At 37.9% G+C, this 20,169-nt stretch overlaps 1 long non-coding RNA gene across 1 annotated transcript in view; it reads left to right on the top strand.

Annotated features, from left to right (window-relative positions):
- LOC104675004 overlaps positions 1–18,029 on the top strand; it is a 54,874-nt gene extending 36,845 nt beyond the window's left edge. The window contains exon 3 of the long non-coding RNA XR_749710.1: positions 16,818–18,029. This is a non-coding gene — a long non-coding RNA (uncharacterized LOC104675004). The remainder of the gene's footprint in view (positions 1–16,817) is intronic.
- The last annotated feature ends 2,140 nt before the right edge of the window (positions 18,030–20,169 follow it).

The raw sequence follows: 20,169 nt of genomic DNA, 5'->3' as shown, positions 1-20,169 counted from the left end.
ATGCTTCACAATGGAAGTAATACATGCCATTTCTTCTTGTAGTCACAGCCAATTCCATGGCTTTGCCTAACCACAGCAAGCTAGAAAATGGGGTAGGGGGGTGGGGGAAGCAGATAGGTGCTTGGTGAGCACCACAGTCTCTGCCATGGTAATTTCAGGTAGCTAGATGGAAGCCGTGGGAGGCAGGACCATCAGCTTTGAGTGGTTTTAAGATGGCGGAAACGACAGGCCACAGAAACTGAGGCAGTTTGGTGGGGTTGAGAGAGGAGTGGCTCAGGATGATTGCTGGGTACTCACTAGTGGCAGCATACTCAGCTTAGTGAGCAAAACTGGCAGAGAGTAGGTGTGGGGTAGGGATAAGGCTCATCTTGACCAGCACTGCTATCTGTGAAGCCTAATCAAACATGTCCACGGCTGGGCGAAGCCTAATAAAACATATCCATGGCCAGGCATGGTGGCTCATGCCTGTAATCGCAGCACTTTAGGAGGCCAAGGCAGGCGGATCACGAGGTCAGGAGATCTAGACCATCCTGGCTAACACAGTAAAACCCTGTATGTATTAAAAGTAAAAAAGTTAGCCAGGTGTGGTGGCATATGCATGTAGTCCCAGCTACTTGGGAGGCTGAGGCAGGAGAATCACTTGAACCCAGGAGGCAGAGGTTGCAGTGAGCTGAGATCGTGCCACTGACCTCCAGCCTGGGTGAGAGAGCGAGACTCCATCTAAAAAACAAAACAAAACAAAACCACCACAACAAAAAAACTAAAAACATGTCCACTAGGAACTGCAAATCAGGAGTGGAAAATAGAGTCAGTCAGACCTAACTGTTGATATTTGGACATCATCACCCAGTTATAGGCAAAGATTGAAAACATGTAGGTGTATGAGTCTCCCAAAGGAGAGAATATATAATAAGATTAGGTGACAGTTTAAACAGTTGAATTGTTCATGCAGTCTGGGTCCAGAGACATCACACCCAGATGGATTTGAGAAATGGAGGGTCAGAAGGTCAGCTTCCACAAGTCTATAATTAACTGGGTTTTGATGTATGCTTGCAGAGGCTAGAGACACACTGAGAGATTTATCAAGTGCAATATTTATTTGACATCCAAAGAAATAAGACAAACCTTCTTATGAACTCTTGAAGAGATTTACTTTAGATAGCGAAGAACAGTTTGACACTACAGATTATCAGACACCACAAGAGTTTATTAAATAAAATGGGTGGAAGCATTGATTCTACATCTTAAATATGTCTCTTTGATCCAGGGGTTGTCAAAATGTGTTTCTTAGAGGGGTCTCAGGGATGCCAGGAGCCAGTGCAGAGCAGAGTGACTCACATCTTCCACCTCTCCCTCCATCAGCTCTGCAGTTACTGGTTTTATATTGTAATGTTTCACATAAGATTTCATTGGAGAAAAAATTCTGCACCACAAAAACAAAAAGTTTCCTTTCCATCTCCAATGTTAAAAAGCCTTAGGCTGAGACTTTCATCATTTCCTGCTTGGATCGTTGTATTTTTCCTTCCCGGGGGTCTGTCTCGCTGCCTCTGGTCTTTGTCATCCGCCCTCTGCATGGTTCCTAAAGTGATCATTCTCGAACACAAATCCGAATCTGATCCGAATCTGATGTTGGCTTGTGGGGCATTTATTGACTTCCTATCACTGTTTGCAGAAAGTTACACTCTAAAGAATGGCCCCAAGAAAGCACTTCATGATTTGGCCTTCACTTACCTTTCTCCAGCCCCTTTTTCAGGATGTCCCCTTTTGTTCCTTGTGCCTCAGCCATAAACAACAACTTGTGTCTGCAGTGCCCTGAAGGTGTAGAAGGCCTTCAGTTTAGTAAATCCAGCTTCTCAGCTGCAGCTTCAGCATAATGTCATCTTAGAAGACTCCCCAGCTTCCGGTAGTTCAGTTAGAAGTCCTCCTCTGGGGCTCCTGTCGTGAAGAATGTGTACCCCTCTGACAGCACATTGCCCACAGTTTTGTATTCATTGATATTTAGTTTATCTCCCTACTGGATGATCAGCAATTGCCTTCAGGAAAGGAACTGGCTCATCAGCTCTGTCTCCTCAGATCTTGGCTCTGCACTTGACCCTCTACCATGTTGTTAAACAAGAACATGAATGAATGTCTTCCTTTCTGGAAATCATTAAAATAATAGATTTTTATCTGCTTGATTCATTTGAAAAGCTTTGGTCTATGAATATAGACTAAATGGCTCCTTAAGATTTTGTCTATATTATTTTTGATTTTTTTGTTTTTTAACACCTTTAGAATTTCATAGCCTTTGTAAATATACTTAAAAGTAACATTTCAGAATATTTGGAAATACTTTTTGACTATTTAAAACAAATAAAACATGAAATATGAAATATAATAAACATATAAAACAATAATTTGGATAAAAATTCTTTCTTTCATGGAAAACACCACTACATTATTCCTGTTTTAAATGTCCTAAAGCATTACATTATTTTGCTGCAACTCCACTACACATTTGTTCATGGTGTTCACTTCCTACAAGATACAGTCAAAACTCCTTAGCCTGATTTCCAGAGCCTCTGTAATCTGACCCAAATGACTTTTTCAACCACATTACACACTAATCTTTCACATGTTTTTTTTTTTTTTTTTGCTTTATTTAAACCTTTTCCCCTCATATTTCTATGTATTCTTCTTGGCCTTTGGTGAATGTTTTCAATCAGAGGATTTATACCTTCGGATTTCTGGAAAGGTCTCCACCATTATATCTTAGCATATTGTTTATTTGCTCTTTGTTTATTTATGTCTTTGGAATTTCTCTGAGGCAGATACTAGAGCATTTATGATTCCTAACTTCTGTTTTATATCCTCCATTCCTTTATTTTTGTCCTCCATGTCACAGAGATGTTCTGTTCCATCTTCTCTCTCATCTTCAAGCATGACTTGTCTTGTATAATCCATTTGCTTAAATTTCTAAAGAGATTTAATGACTGTACTTATACTTGACTTTTAAGAGCCTGTTTCATAACTTGCTGTTTTTATTTTACAGATGCCATTTCTTCCTTTATATTTTAAAAACTGTAAACATACTTATTGTCAGCTCTCTTTCATGTTCTTCTATTCTTGTTAGTTCCTCATGTCCTGTAAGCTGTCTTTCATGATGCTAAGTGTCCTATTTTTTAAAATTCTGTTTTATTTTGCTTATGAGTTTACTTCAGAAGGAAGTATCTTTTCTAGAGATCCAGATAACCACCTGGGGTGGTTTCCACTGATGTTCCTATCAGCACCTTCAAGACACACTGATTCTGAATTATTTTCTGTGTTAGTTTTTCAGCCTGGAATTCTGAGTCTGTTCCCACTCCCACATGTTGTTCAGTCTTGGGGTTCTCATATCTCCAGAAGACTCCTATTTTACCCACAGGGTGGGGCTATTGGCTCATTTCCATCAGTTATCTTGGGTATGCAGGCAGAGATGATCTGGTTCCTTCAAGGTTAGTGCAGTACTTTCTAGGGTTCTGATTCTGCACAGGAAGCCCAGTTCCTATTTCTTCTATAAACATATTTTCCTAGTCAGCTTCTGGCCTTGAATAGCCATGAAAATCCCGGGCTTTAAGACCTGTAATCTGCCTTAGTTCTAGATACATTGTCATGTTGGCTCTATGTTCTAGCATTTGGAGATTTCCTTTCTTGCTTTTGTGTTCTGCTATATAATATGTAAAAAATACTTTTAATCCATATTTCTGAATGTCTGGAAACATTGTGTTCAATTCCATCTTATCCTGTTATTTCTTGACTATCTGAATATGTAGTCCTTGTTTCTCTCGTTCTCTCCATTTTGAATACTCTCCCAAATGCTCTCTGCCTTTTGCAAATTCACTCATTCTTCCAGGACTTGAGGAGTCACTGAAGATAGCGCTTTTTTCCTCCAGGGACCAAATTAACTCCTAGGAACGTTCTTGTATGAACTCCTTTGACATCCATTTGATACTTAATCATTTTCTGTTATAATTACTATATGGCTATTATTTGTTTTCTTGTGAAATTATAAAATATTTGATTCGGGGTCATTTCTTAAGCTTCTTGAATTTCTTCACCTTGTCTCACAACAAATTCTTCCTAATGGGAGAAAAACAGAAAAGAAAGACATACTAGGATAGAATAATTTAAAATGTTTTAGATTTTATTTAAGAGGGTCCAAGCACCCAGGAAAACAAGATTTTGTTTAAATCTTGTTTTCCTTTTCATGTTGCTTACTCATTTTATTCAGGATTCATGAATTTATAAGGCCAGAGAGATTTCATGTAAGATCCTAGGTTACTGAAGGAAAACTGAAAGATTTTATGTCAAGCAGTATAAAATTAATATGACAGATGCAACCTTAGAAAATTTGTTTCCTGAGATTCCTAAATTAGCTACTTTTGTGGGTGTCTGCTTAGTATTTGGTCCTGAGTAAATGAATAAACAAACAGCTACTTCTGAGAGCTACTTTCATGGGGAAATGTTTCTGAGTTCCAGTTCATAGGGAGTTTAGAAAGGTATGGGATGCAAATTACATTTCAACACTGAACCAGCCAATCAATCCTTAACACTCTTAAAGTCTTTAGCTTTGCCTGTGAACATGGGAACATCCAAGGGCACCTTCAAATTAAAAATAAACATACGTTCTAAAGAGTCCTTAAATTTGGTAGAAATTTAAGGGGTGTCTTTTTACAGTCACAGAGTCTATAAAGAAAATACAATTCAGGTGAGGTTACATCCTTTCCAGTCATAAAAGTGTACGTAAATGACATCTAACTTGAAATTCAAGTACTTTGGGCCTATCGTTCCCGCTCTCTGCCCCAATCCCATAATTTCTTGGTAAAAACTCATAGTGCATTTTTTTTTCAGTTCCAGCCAGATTTTTATATCTATTGAATGGATATTACATTAATAAAAATAATAGCTAACATTTATTGTATGATTGCCTTATGTCAAGCTATGTTCTTATAATTATCTAATATGTTGATAGGATTTGGCTCTGTGGGTCCACCCAAATCTCATCTTTAATTGTAATCCCCACATGTTATGGGAGGGACCTGGTGGGAGGTGACTGGATTATGGGAGCCGTTTCCCCATGCTGTTCTTGTGATATTGAGGGAGTTCTTACGAGATCTGATGGTTTTAGAAGTGACAATTTCCCCCGTGTGCTCTCTCTCTCCTGCCACCTTGTAAGACATGCCTTGCTTCTCCCTCCCCTTCCACCATGATTGTAAGTTTCCTGAGGCCTCCCCAGCCATGTAGAACTGTGAATCAATTAAGCATGTTTCCTTCCTGAATTACCCAGTCTCAGGTATTCTTTATAACCTGTGAAAATGGACTAATACCCAGATAACCCTATGGTGTTGCTATTATTATTTTCCCTTTGCAGATGGGGAAAACTGAGATAAAGAAGAATTACATAATTTACCAAAGTCAAAAGAGTAGTCTTAAACTACTGTGAAATTTCTGTAGGCCTCCTTTATTTTCTTCAAAACCTTTAATATGCTAATACACTTTTTTTGTGTGTTTTTTTTTTTATTTAATTATACTTTAAGTTCTGAGATACTTGTGCAGAACGTGCAGGTTTGTTATATAGGCGTACACGTGCCATGGTGGTTTGCTGCACCCATCAACCCATCATCTACATTAGGTATTTCCCTTAATGCTATCCCTCCCCTAGCCCCCCACCTCACTGACAGGCCCTGGTGTGTGATGCTCCCTTCCCTGTGTCCATGTGTTCTCATTGTTCAACTCCCAGTTATGAGTAAGAACATGTGGTGTTTGGTTATCTGTTCCTGTGTTAGTTTGCTGAGAATGATGGTTTCCAGCTTCATCCATATCCCTGCAAAGGACATGAATGCATCCTTTTTTATGGCTGCATAGTATTCCATGATGTATATGTGCCACATTTTCTTTATCCAGTCTATCATTGATGGGCATTTGGGTTGGTTCCAAGTCTTTGATATTGTTAACAATGCCACAGTAAACATACGTGTGCATGTGTCTTTATAGCAGAAGGATTTGTAATCCTTTGGGTATATACCCAGTAATGGGATTGCTGGATCAAATGGTATTTCTAGTTCTAGATCCCTGAGGAATCACCACACTCTCTTCCACAATGGTTGAACTAATTTACACTCCCACCAACAGTGTAAAAGCATTCCTGTTTCTCCACATCCTCTCCAGCATCTGTTGTTTCCTGACTTTTTAATGATCACCATTCTAACTGGCATGAGATGGTATCTCATTGTAGTTTTGATTTGCATTTCTCTAATGACCAGTGATTATGAGCTTTTTTTCATATGTATGTCTTCTTTTGAGAAGTGTCTGTTCATATTCTTTGCCTACTTTTTGATGAAGTTGTTTTTTTTTCTTGTAAATTTTTTTTAAGTTATTTGTAGATTCTGGATATTAGCCCTTTGTCAGATGGATAGATTGCAAACATTTTCTCCCATTCTGTAGGTTGCCTGTTCACTCTAGTGATAGTTTCTTTTGCTGTGCAGAAGCTCTTTAGTTTAATTAGATACCATTTGTCAGTTTTGGCTTTTGTTGTCTTTAGGCCTCCTTTCTATTCATGTTTCTACTTTAGAAGACACATTATATATATGCTTATATATATGTTTATATATAGATATATATGTTTGTTTATATATCTATATACATCTTCTAAATATATATGTCTATAAATATGTCTTCTAAAATAGAAACATGAATATATATATCTAGAAACCTATATGTCTTCAGAAGACAAATATATATGTATATGTCTTCTAAAGTGTGTGTATGTGTGTATGTATATATATGCGTGTATATATATATATGTATATGTATTTGTCGCGAGTTCTCCTGGGGAATTTATGTTTTATTGAGATAAGAAGCAAATATGGCAGTGTTGGTTAACTTATCGCCACCTTGTTGTTGTCTAAACTCAATCACTTCCTATTGTGTCATGGTTTGATTATAAATTTCCTCTAAGCCTCTTTTTCTGGACACTCACTTATCACCACTAATCCTACATATAAAAAGTTGGATACTGGCCACTCTGAAAGTTGACAATCTAATATGGATTAAATGTAAAAATAAAGCTAGTGACTCCAAAACCCACCACTAGCTGGTTCATCACATCTGTATATTTTTACACTTTCTCAGTCCACACTCTGACCCAACTCATCTTCTTGGAAGCCTGGCACCTATTGTTGACTATTTAGTTGCACACTGCAAATGATCTTATGTGCCTGGAGCCCCTGTTTGCATTTTTTTTTTTAAGAGAGAGCGTTGTATACTTAAATCTTGACAAGCAAAAGAAAAAGAATGAAGTTTGGAAACCATCACTTCTAAAAAGCTTGTATTTTATTATTTAGAACAGACTTGTTTAAGGGAAAGATAAAATCAATATTTTTCCCCATTTTCAATAAGTGCCTAGATATTAGATTTTATGTTTGTTTGAAACAATGTTTTAAACTTGGGAAAATTTTGGGTAAGAAAATAAGTAAATAAGGTGGATAGAAATAAACCTTTTAAAATTAAATTCTCTTCACTGAAGAATGTATTACTGGGAAAGGTTTTAAAAACTTCACTAGAGGTCCTTCCAATATTTTTCACCTGTATTCCTCAAGATGGGGTAGTCGAGGACAAACTGATTACTGTTTTAAGCTTCCTTCCAAATTTCTATTGCTGTTACTTATGATTCTACTCCAAATGTAAAATTTAGGCCTTTCCAATATTTACTTTTAAAATGAAGAGACTTTCTCATTCTTATGAATAAAAATACTCCATGTTGATGGAAAAATCAATAATCTTGGTGCCAAAGTGCTTCATTCAAACTCTTAGACATAAAATAAGCAAGACATTAAACTATAGCAAAGGTTCCAACCTTTTACTAAACTAGACTCACCTTGAGGAGCTTATAAAAGTACAGATTTCTAAGTTTTCCCAATCTACTCTTTCTTCCCTTCCCAAGATTCTGAAATTAATTGGCTTGGGTGAGCTTGATCCAATACACTTTACTAAATACATATGTTTATTATATGTAGTCTATATTATAAAATATAATTATAACAGAATAAATATAATAAATATAGTATAAATGAAGTATATTTATTATATAATTATTTAAGGCTAAAGATCCGTGTCCACAAAGGCATTTTATTTAGTTGCTCTTTGCTAATGCCAGACAAATTCATGCAAAAGACATGGTTGGATAAGAAGAAAGGAAAATGAGAAATAACATTCCTATTTATAATTTCTATCTATTTATTTTCACAAAAACACAAGTAGCTAAAGGTAGTCATTTTGCCTCAAATTCCCAATCAGGTTTAAGAAGTTTTCTGTCTGAATTTCCTAATTCTAAGTGAGAGACTGAAAATGCAAATGAACAATGACCAGAGTACCTATGACAACACAACTCTGACCCATAATGTCTGTGACCACCAGCCCAGGAAGCAAAACCCCACTTCTGTAGCCTTTAGCCGAGAGTGGTCAGGACTTGGTCGATGACTGCCAGCTTTCCTTTTTTTTTTTTTTTTTGGCTTCTGCTTCCAACTCAGGACCAAGGAGAGAAAGCCAAATATGTTACCCTTCTTTAAACAATCACTTAGGATGCCCCACTTCTAGTTAGTACACTTCCAGCTTCCCTGAAACTTTCCTTTTTTTTTTTTTTTTTTTTTTATACTGTAAAGCATTCCCATTCTCATCTGTCTTTGAGCCTTTGTCAAATACAGGTGATGGTGACTGACTTCCTTGCTCTGGCAAGCTCTAAATCAATAGGTGCTGTTTGTTTGCATTTTGGTGGTGTTTATTTAGTTCCACGTAACTAAAAATGGGGAAAATAAAAATGGGAAAAAATAAATTATCCTTGCGCATACATGTAAGATAATTTATACCAATTTATGCAATTTCAGAAAATGAGAGGAGAAAGCAGATAAAGTCACCAAGGCAAGTGTTCAAAAGGGCAATAATTACAGTGACAAGAGGAATCCCAATAACTTTTATTCTCAGCAAATATGGCTACACAGTCAAGAGTGTTGAGGACCTGAGAATGGGAAGTCACTGCTTTGGCTCCTGTGATTCCACCAACACTCGCCTGAATTCTCTTGAATCAACGAATCAGGAGTGGAAGACTAGAAGCAACAAAGAGAGGAGCAGGTAGTAGAGGGGGTAACTTTTAGAAGGCTGTACAGTGGTCCCTTGATATCCACAGAGGATTGGTTCCAGGACCACCCACATGTACCCAAATCAATGTATACTTAAGTCCTGCTATTGGGACTATAGAATCCAGGTATATGAAAAGTCAAATGTGTATGTGTGTGTATGTATATACGTGTATCTATATATACATACACACACATATATGTATATATATCTCTATACACACATATGTATATATGCGTATATATATATGTATATGCAGTGTTTTTGATCTGCTTTTGTTTGGAAAAAGTCTCTGAATAAGTAGACCTGTGCAGTTCAGACCTATCTTATTCAAGAGTCAACTGTAATTTCAATATTTTGTAACAGTTTAATCACCAATATTGAAGTTGAGAGAAGGAAGTTCTCTCTTGTGGACAATATGGAATGCTCTAAAACTTGAATCCAAATGTACATTCTTGGCATCACCCAAATAATGTGAGTGTGTAACATTTATAATATATTCAAGAGGAAAAACCCAGCTCTTTACACTGTAGACCTGTTTTGTTGTTGTTGTTTTAGTTTTGAGAAGGCAAAGTTTTAAGGCAATTTAGTTCTAAAAGCATTACTGAGTATTTACTATTTGCAATTCACTGCACTTGGTAATAAACTAGAGAGAGATGCAGAAACTCTCTTTTCTCCACCAATTCTTCAAAGGAAAAAACATTTCCATTGTAATTAGGTGACAATCTACACAGCTAATTGTCCATACCAATTCATTGATAATTTACAGTTGCAATATGATGTCATAAAAGGAGTCATAAAACTTTGTGACTTTGTTTATTTTTTCTCCGTAAGATATGTGCTGCAAACGCAAACTAACATCAAATAAATAACTCCTCCTGTCTTTTAAAAATCATGCATGATCTAATACTTTCCACAACTCTGGTATTTAAAGTACTTCCATTATGACTAGTTAATTATATAAATTCAATAATTAATTATATTCTAATGATCAAGAAGAATCTTTATCAAAAATAAAACTTGCAGACATTGGGAAGGAATTAAGGCATGTTAGCACATTTTCTACATCAATCAGGTACTTTTAGTGTAAATGCGTTATCAAGTGAACTGAAACATTAAATAGAGGAATTTGGTATCATTGTGGGAAAAATAATCTCATCAGTTTTCAAATTTGGCTGCCCTTTGGAGTCATTTGAGAAATTTTTGAAAAGCAAGACACAAGTATTCTAATTTACTTGGTCTGCAGTGTGGCCCTTGCCAGGTGATACTAACATGTGGCATAGAGTGAGAACCATCATTATATAGTCTAGAATCTAGTTTATTACTCCTTCAATATTATACTTCTCCTTCTGCTCTTGGGACTTTTCCTGATTTCATAGGTTTGTTGAGCAGTTTCTGTTGTTGTTGTTTGTTTTTTTAATGTTGACTTCTTTTCCCAAGTAGGTATTCTTCCTGGAAAGAGATAGTACTCACTGTAGATGTTTAATTGACTTCCTAGTCAAATTAGTCCTTGATGAGTCTAAGCAGTGGGTGGTAGACATATCTCATCTCCCCAGTTTGATCAGCCTGGGATAGGCATGCCATCCATCTTTAAGATAACAGACCTATAGACCTAGTAGACCAATGCTAGAAACAAAAAAGGCAACAGCTATATCCAGGTCATTACAGCTTGTCAATTTGCTTCTCCCAATTACTGCACTTCTTGTTTCTTCATTGGTTTACACACATGCTTATTCATGTCCCTTGATCAGCTTTTCCTCAATCCTGGGTACACAACAGCATCACCTGGGGAGCATTTTAGATGCCTGATGCCTAATTGCATCAGTCTCTGGGGGTGGGACCCAGTTATCAGTGTTCTTTAAAGCTCCTCAGAAGACACTGTGAACCATTGCCTTAGGCTGTAGTGCTCTTGATATTTACCTAAGACATTCATGAATCTGCATTTTCTTCAGTTGGTATTACAGAGCTACAGACCAGCTCTGACCCAAGCTAATTTATATAATGGCAGATAGATACTATAAAAAACCTAAAAAAAAAATTTAATAGAAGTCTTTGGTGATGTACTTACAGAGCACTTATACTTTGGGCCAGGGGCTCTTGTAAGTTCTGCATGTAGATTGAATTATTTACTCTAACATCTTACAGATGAGAACATTTCCAAATGTTACATACTTAGTGTTTGGGCCAAGATTCAAATGAGGCACTCTGGCTCCAGAGTGTTAACCACAGGTGACCAGCGATGTGGCTGTTAAAACTACTAGATGTGATTAGATAGGTGATATTCTTACTCTTCCATTTTGCAGGTAAAGAATCAAGGTACAGAGAAAGTGTCCTAGGATCACACAGCTAGTAAGTGGCAGAGCTGGGATTTGAACTCAAAACAGTCCCACCCTCAGGATGATGTTCTGTTAATAATCTAGCTTTTTTTTTTTCCTACAAATATTCAACTGACCCAGCTTTCCATAAATTTATATGACGACAGATTGTAATTTGGTATTGCAAGTTTCATTTGCACTTCTGAACTTACTCTCCATGTTTTACCCAGAATTTTATTTTTAAAAAAAGAAATAAAACTTCGGTGGATTTTTCATTCTGCTACAACTGACTGCACTGGAGAAGCAATTACTACAGAGATGCTACAGCTGCTTTCTCGATATTAGCCCATGGTTTTCAAATGTCTTTGATTTGTAAATATGTTAGCTACCACAAGTCCATCAAGATGATATGTAGAAAGAAGAAAATATTCTCCACTCCAAATCTTTATGTGCCTAAAAATCCCTTTGATTTCCCTTGTTAGTTTGGTATGTCCTTAATTTTATATTAAAAATACAGATTTCTTCCAGCTATTGGACATTGTCCCACTTGAAACTTTTAAAAACAAATTAATCAGAATTTTATGGTAATTAGTATGTAAATAGGACAAATATATCTCAGTCCTTTGGCAAGCAGCCTTGACAATTGAAACAGTTTCACATTGTGGATTTCAATCAATGTAACAAAGTCACTGAGCACAGCCTAAAATGAATCAATTCTAGATTGCAGGAGGTTTTTAAAAGCTTCTTGCTTCTCACATCTTAGTATAAAAATCATCCCAGGCTATTGTTAGAATGCAAAAATCTGATTTGGGAGGCTGTAAGTGAGATGCTGGACTTCGTATTTCTGGTAAGGTATCAAGTGATGTACATGCTGCTGGTCTGTGAACCACACTTTGAGTAGCAAGGACACAGTGGTGGTAAACTAGTTCTCCAGAGGAGGAAAACAAAGCCCTGCCTTGTAGTATTTGCTAATTTCCATGATATAAATGTTCCCACAATGACCACATTCAAGCTACCAACGTGATGTCATTGAAAATGGAGTTGGCGAGAGACATTCAGCACTCTGCCCACAATTAGCTCTCCAACCAGGTACAAGCCAGTTCCAGCACAATTCCAGCACACCACTGGCCTACATAAGCATAAGTGCATGCACCTTCAAGATCCCACAACATAGCTGTTTCACTCTGCAAAGCATTTCAGGAGGTGAGGGAGAATAAGAATGCCATAGGAAAAAATGACAAGATTAATTACAAAATTTTCAGCATAGGTGCAAAATAATCTAGTTCCAATGCTATAGGCTGATGAGAGGGCATGTTTAAGAAGTTAAAAGACATGTGTGGCCAATAATGGAGCCTTTGGGGAAGATCTGAACCAGGTTTGGACTGTGATGGGTTTGGATGAGTGGGAAAGGAGAACACTCACAGAAAAGAAAGTGGGATAAGCACTAGCAAAATGTGTGATGCTAACCAAGAGTGAAGGAAAACTTGGAATTCCTAAAGAGTTGGGAGTAGTCATTGGTTCAGCAGAATGAGGGCATCCTGCTTTCACAAATGTTTTATTCTCTGACATGATTGAGGAATAACATATTCAGATTAATCGAACATCCAGGTTAGCAGAGAGTTGACATATGTATCAAAAAGAGATGCCAATGTTTAAAGTAATAGAATATATTAGAGTACCCAGAACCAAATTTCTTTTTCTTCTTTGATGAAGAAAGAACTTTGGGATCTTCCATGTCTCAGAGCCATGGCTTTGAGCACCTTTGGTCCCTTCTGGTAGGGTTCTGTGATGGAGCCTGCAAAGTTTTGTTTGCAGTGTCCTATAAGAAGAGTGTATTTTCAAGCCTTTCTCCTGGGCTGTAGAATGAGAGCATCCTAAGAAACTGACTCCTTTGGAGAGAATTTCTAACTGGGAGAAATGCTCTTCCTTGTAGTGCATTGAGTGCTTAAGAGCTCAAACTCATTTCCACATCTGTAATTGGGGCTAATAATACCAATCTCATATGGTTTTGGTGATTATTAAATGGAACTTGGTCAAGAAATATGGTGCTCAATATTTGAATGAGCACTACAAGTTAGTGTGGGCCTTGTAGCCAAGCATACACCATTACTAATTTTTAAATCAGGATTGCTTAACACAGACTGATTGTCTACAAGGCCATAAACCCCGTGTGAATTGTGGACAGGATGAGGCTGTGGGGAGAAAGTATTGACTGGTCCCCAAGCCTGCAGAGCTAAGGTTTCTGCATTCTGCACACATCTTTGAAAGAACCTTTGACCACCTGTGCACAATGTTTAAACTGCCTAGGAACCTTCCCTTGCTACCCAGGCAGAGACTTTCCCTAGACCCCCTGACAGTTCCCTCAGTCAGCAACTGTATGAGAGAATCTTCTTACAGTTTCTAAAATCTGAATAGAGGTTTATTTGGGAAAAAATCCTTTTCCCTCCTGTCTCTTGGAATAAATGTACTATTTCGTTTTCTTAATTTGTACTATGTTAAGAACCAGTAGAGGGAACTTAAGGTCAATCTGTCTCTCAGGTTGAGTAACTCTAAGCTATAAGCTCCAGAATCTTGTCTTTGTCCCTGATTCCAAATGGGCTTGTGGGGAAAAGTGATATAACCATGAGATCACTGTGTTCTTTTAGATGATTTCCTGTTTCCTGTGTATTTAAATACACAGGGAATAATCCCGCTATTAAAATGAGACCCTGTATGTGTGTATGGGCAGAAGTTCAATGAAAAAGGAAGAAAAATATGCTTGCTGAATACCAGATGTAGAATGCATAAATCCTGTCAGAACAAGTGGGGAATAGCTTTTATGGCTGACTTGCAAGAAACCTAAGGGAATTGGGAAATCAGATAGGCATGTGTCAAGCAGACTTATTTAAATCATCCACTTCCTCAGCAAAATAAAAGTTTGAGAAGGTTCTGCTTCCTTTTGTGGTTTGAAATTACAGTTGTAGGCCTCAGAAATCCTGCTTGATTGAGGGCTTCCAAGCAAAGACGTTATACGACCTAGTTCAGGCGCCCAACAACACTGGGGTCACTCAATGCCTCTCCCTGAGGTCTCCAACCTTGCCTTGTTTGTACTTTGTGTCCTTTGTCATCTCAGAAGTAAATTGTAGTGCAGTTGACCACTGCTTCATGGCCCTCCAGCTTGTCCCTGCTAAAAGACTTTTGCATCTGAAAGAGAAAGATGCCCACTGGCTTCCTTCTTAGACCACTGCTGTAGATCCTGAGCACAAACCTTAGTTCTGCAGGCTTGGAGACCAGGCAATGCTTTCTCCTTGCAGCCTCATCCTGTTCACAGTTCAGGGTTTATGACCTTATAGACAATCAGTCTGTGGTAAGCAATTCTGATTTAAAAACTAGTGATCTGTGTATGCTTGGCTACAAGGCTCACACGAATTTGTAGTGAGAGATAAAACTAGATAACAATTATTTCCAGGTATAATATCCTAACAGGTAAGTTTTTCAGGAGGCCACATTGTAGTTCAGTAGGTTACTGGTGAGTATAGATACAAAGCAAAGGTATTTAAGCACAAACCATTTCCTTTAAGGTGTGGTAGCTCCCTAAATAGTTCTCAGGATATTTCTGTTTTAAAATGTCCCATTAAATATATTATTTTTATATACAGTATAATTTTTAAAAAGCATGCTGACATGGAAAGATGGGCTTTGCAGATCCAGGTTTAAATCATTCCAAATCTACTGCTTACTAATGTGTGCACTTCAGCACGTTACTGTACCTCTCTCAGACTCATTTCCATATCTTCTTGCTGAGAATGTGTGTGTAAAAAGTATTAACACGGAATCTAGCATTGTGTCTAGCACTGTGTGAAGCCCTGACAAATTCTTATTCCTCACCATTCGTCTGTTCATCTATATTAGTTCATTTTCACGCTGCTGATAAAGACATACCCGAAACTGGGGACAAAAAGAGGTTTAATTGAACTTATAGTTCCACATGGTTCAGGAGGCCTCAGAATCATGGCAGGAGGCAAAAGGCACCTTTTTTTTTTGGGGGGATGAAGTTGCCCAGGCTGGAGTGCAGTGGCACGATCTCGGCTCACTGCAATCCCCGCCTCCTGGGTTCAAGCAATTCCCTTGCCTCAGTCTCCCAAGTAGCTGGGATTACAGGAGCCTGTCTCCATGCCTGGCTAATTTTTATATTTTTAATAGAGACGGGGTTTCACCATGTTGGCCAGGCTGGTCTTGAACTTCTGACCTCAGGCGATCCGCCCACCTCGACCTCCCAAAGCGTTGGGATTACAGACATACACAAGAGTGCCCAGCCCCAAAAGGCACTTCTTACATGACAGCAACAAGAGAAAAATGAGGAAGAAGCTAAAGCAAAAACCCCTGATAAACCTATCTGATCTTGTGAGACTTATTCACAACCATGAGAACAGCATGGAGGAAACTGCCCCCATGACTCAGTTATCTCCCACCAGGTCCCTCCCACAACACGTGGGAATTATGGGAGTACAATTCAAGAGGAGACTTGGGTGGGGACACACAGCCAAACCATATCACTACCCATCCATCCATCCATTCATTTAGTCCTTCGCTAAACGCATGTTGAACACCTTTTATGTGCCAACCACTGTCAGTTAGGGAAGGCGCAGACAAGAGTGAGAGGTGAGCTCAGTTGATGGTATTTAGGTGGGTCTATTTCTGGGCTCTCTATGCTTCTCCATTGACCTATTGCCTTATTTTTTTCTCTTTTTTTTGCCAAAGACTTTCTTAATCTTTAACAATGTAATTCCAGTGAGAGAAAAAGAAGTTTCAGAAGTAATATTACCAAATCATGGGGAATTGTGGGGGTGGTGAGTGAATTCAGGAGAGAGACAGAGAGAGAGAGAGAGAGAGAGAGAGAGAGAGAGAGAGAGAGAGAGAGAGAGAGAGAGAGAGAGAGAGAAAATGAAGGCCATATAAGGTAAAGTGTTGAATGTTACGTGCTCTGTTGACTGTGGGCCCCAGGATGTATATGATGGAATTTACTGAAACAGAATTTGCACATTTATAAAAAGGATGCAGTTTTAGGAAATAGCTAGTTATGCTAGCGTCTTGTTTCTTCATTGATGCTGCGATGTTATATAAGCACTGAATCCTCCCACATTTCCAGCTCTTATCTAAAAGCCAGAGTGTGTACCACCTGGGTTGAGAGGAAGATGAAATGAAATTGGGGAAGTGGGGAAGTAAATGGTGAAAAGCATCCTGAAAGAAACCAACTAGATATGTTCAAGTCAGCAGGTTATTTAGTATTTAGAGTTATTTAGTAATTTGAGAAATGTGTAACGGGTGTACTGACATGCTTTTTCTCTCATTTTCTTCCTGTTCCACCTGTAGCAATTCTACCACCTTTGTTGACCTCTTCTTCTTCCCCGACTTATTGCTGTAGAGGCTACCTGAGCTCATTGTCCCTGGAGATGGACCAAATAGAAGAACAAGCAGTGCCTGTGTAGTGAGCTTCAAGAGGCATCTGTTCTCTGGGGAGTGGGTGGGTGGTAAAGAAAAGGTGGGAGATGTGTATATTAGCTATCCATTACTGTATAATTAATTATACACAAAACTAAACTATACACTAAACTAAAACTTCACAGCTTAGAACAGCAAGTATGTATTATCTCACACAATTTCTGAGAGTCAGGAATCTGAAAATGGCTTAGCTAGTTTGGTTCTGGCTCAGGGAGCCCTATGGAGTTGCAGCCAAGATGTCATCTGGGACTACTATCATTTGAAGGCTCAGCTGAGGCTGCAGGCTACGCTTCCAAGATGGCGCACTTATAGGGCTATTGGTGGGAGGCTTCAGTTCCTCTCCACGTAGAACTTTCCTCATGGCATGGAACTGGCTTCCCTCAGAGTGAAAGACCCAACAGAGACACTAAGACAGAAGGTGCAATGTTTTTATGACCTAGTCTTGGAAGTGACATACTGTCATTTCTACTATATTTTATTCATTAGAAGCAAGTCATTAAGTCCAGCCCACACTCAGAGTGAGAGGATTTAAGCTGAACCTCTTGAAGAAATGGTATCAAAGTATTTATGGACATTTTAAAAACTACCACAATACATATAGGTGAACTTCACAGGTGTAGACACGGGCTGAGACAGAATATTGGATAATATCTCATTCTGCAAACAGCAGTCTCATCTGTAATAAAATCCCAGCATTCAGAAATTATCACAATCAAGTAGGAAAAGAGCTTGTTGGCAAAAACTTATCAAAGATGTTACTCCATTTATCCATTTATTCTGAGCCACAGCATAATAGCAACAAATTGTGTGTCCTGTGTAATTTGGGTACCTCTGCTCAATAATAGCTGAACAGATTTTATCCTATTTTTAGAATGGTTAATATATACACATGGCACAAAATTTAAAAGATATAAAAGTTTCTGATTCAAAAATAATGCTCCCTCCTTTTCTTTTTTTCTGATTCTTTGAATGCAATTAGATTTACTGATTTCTCATGTAGCCTTCCATGTACAGCCTCTGCTGTACATGTAGGTACACATATTTTTTCTTTCCCACAGATAAAATACTATATGCATTGTTTTATTCTTGGCTTTTTTTTTAATGGACAATATATCTTCAAGGACTTCTACAATAGCATATATAGACCTGCTTTATTTTTTTTAAATGTCTGCCTAGTACTGCATTATATTTATTTAAGCAGTCATCTATAGACAGACGACCTTAAGTTGTTTCCAGTCTCCTGTTACTATGGACAAAGCTGCAATGACTATCTCTGCACATTCATCATTTCTCACACAGGAGTAGAATTCTTGTCCATTTGTAACATTGACAGATACTGACAAATTTCTCCCCAAAAGGGCTTACCATTTTGCTCGCACTACAGTATGAATGCCTGTTTCTTCAAACCCTTGGCAATACAATAGATTACCCACTTTTTGATATTTGCCAATTCTGTAGGCACAAAATGGTCTGCAGTTGTAGTTTTAATTTTTATTACCCTTATGTATGAGGTTGGGCCTCCTTTTATGTGCTTAAAATCATCTGCATTTGCTTTACTACGAACTATTTGTACTTCGTCTTTACCCACCTTTATATTGAGTTGGTGGGTTTTTATTTTCCTTACTGATTAGTGGGAATTCTTCAGGATTAAAGAAATTAGCTCTTCTAAGGAATGGGTATACATGGACAGACAGTGGAATAATAGACATTGGAGACTCTGAAAGGTGGGGATAAAATACTGTCTACTGGGTACAATGTATGCTATTTGGGTGATGGATATGCTAAAACCCTAGATATCACCCTATGCAATACATCTGTACAAGAAAACTGCCCTTGTACCGCTAAATCTATTTCTTTTTAAAAGAAATTAGCTCTTCATCTAGCATGTGAGTGGCATGTATTTTTTCCAATGTGTTTTTTCCATTTGTTTTTTGACTTTTTAGTGGTTTTTTCTTTTTCCATGCAGTAATTTTAAAAAATATTTTTCTGTGGTCACATTTATCAGATTTTTTCTCTTATAGTTTCTGGGTATGCATCATTCTTAGAAAGTCTTCCCACTCCTAGAGTTATTGAGAATCCTCTTAAGGTTTCTTTTAGTACTATCATAATTTGATTTTTACATTTCAAATTTGATTGAATTGTTTCTTTTAATGCTTTACTCTCTACTGACGGATAAAATACTGCACTGACTTTGTGATTGTTTTGTTCCTGGTTCAGATATTTCTAGTTTATTCTCAGTTTTCTTCATTTGTGAAATAGAGATAATAAATATTACTGAGTACCATTCATGACTGTTAGTGGAGATATGCCATCTTGATGACTGAAAGCTAAACCAGAATTTTCTTCCTTTTTCTCACTACTTAGAAACCTTTGATTTGGTTTGGTGCCCTAATGGGACAATTGAGACTAACACGGTCTATAAGATAATTTGCTTTAATTTAAAAAGGCAAAATCAAATTAGCCATTTCATATCTGCCTACATCGGGACTACTGCTTTCCTTTGTAATGTTTAATTACTTTTTTTTTTCAAGAATACATACACACGGCTATCACTTCTAAAATAATTTTGGCTCCCTATGAAGCAGAATTGGGAAGTGTCTTAAAGTTAGTTTTGAATTGGTTATTTGGAACTCAAAGTGATACTTCACTAACACAATACCTTAAATGTTGGTTAGGGGCCGGGCGCGGTGGCTCAAGCCTGTAATCCCAGCACTTTGGGAGGCCGAGACGGGCGGATCACGAGGTCAGGAGATCGAGACCAGCCTGGCTAACACGGATGAAACCCCGTTTCTACTAAAAAAATACAAAAAACTAGCCTGGCAAGGTGGCGGGCGCCTGTAGTCCCAGCTACTCGGGAGGCTGAGGCAGGAGAATGGCGTAAACCCCGGAGGTGGAGCTTGCAGTGAGCTGTGAGCTGAGATCTGGCCACTGCACTCCAGCCTGGGCGACAGAGTGAGACTCCGTCTCAAAAAAAAAAAAAAAAAAAAAAAAAAAAAAAAAAAAAAAAAATGTTGGTTAGGTTCTTGAGCCTTATTACAAATTCCATACTTATGTATTTATGATTCAGAATAGGAGGAATGGTGCTATGTCAATGCCATGTAACGATATTTAATACCATTGTGTCCCTGTTAATATGCATCTAAGTGGCGTATCAGGAATCCCAAATATGTCTTCCCCAGTTCTTCCCCTGCATCTTAGCAGCATATGTGAGAATTCCAATAGC

This window comes from Rhinopithecus roxellana, chromosome 4, assembly GCF_007565055.1.
Source record: "Rhinopithecus roxellana isolate Shanxi Qingling chromosome 4, ASM756505v1, whole genome shotgun sequence".
Lineage (NCBI taxonomy): Eukaryota > Metazoa > Chordata > Mammalia > Primates > Cercopithecidae > Rhinopithecus > Rhinopithecus roxellana.
This window is presented reverse-complemented; position numbering and strand designations above follow the sequence as displayed.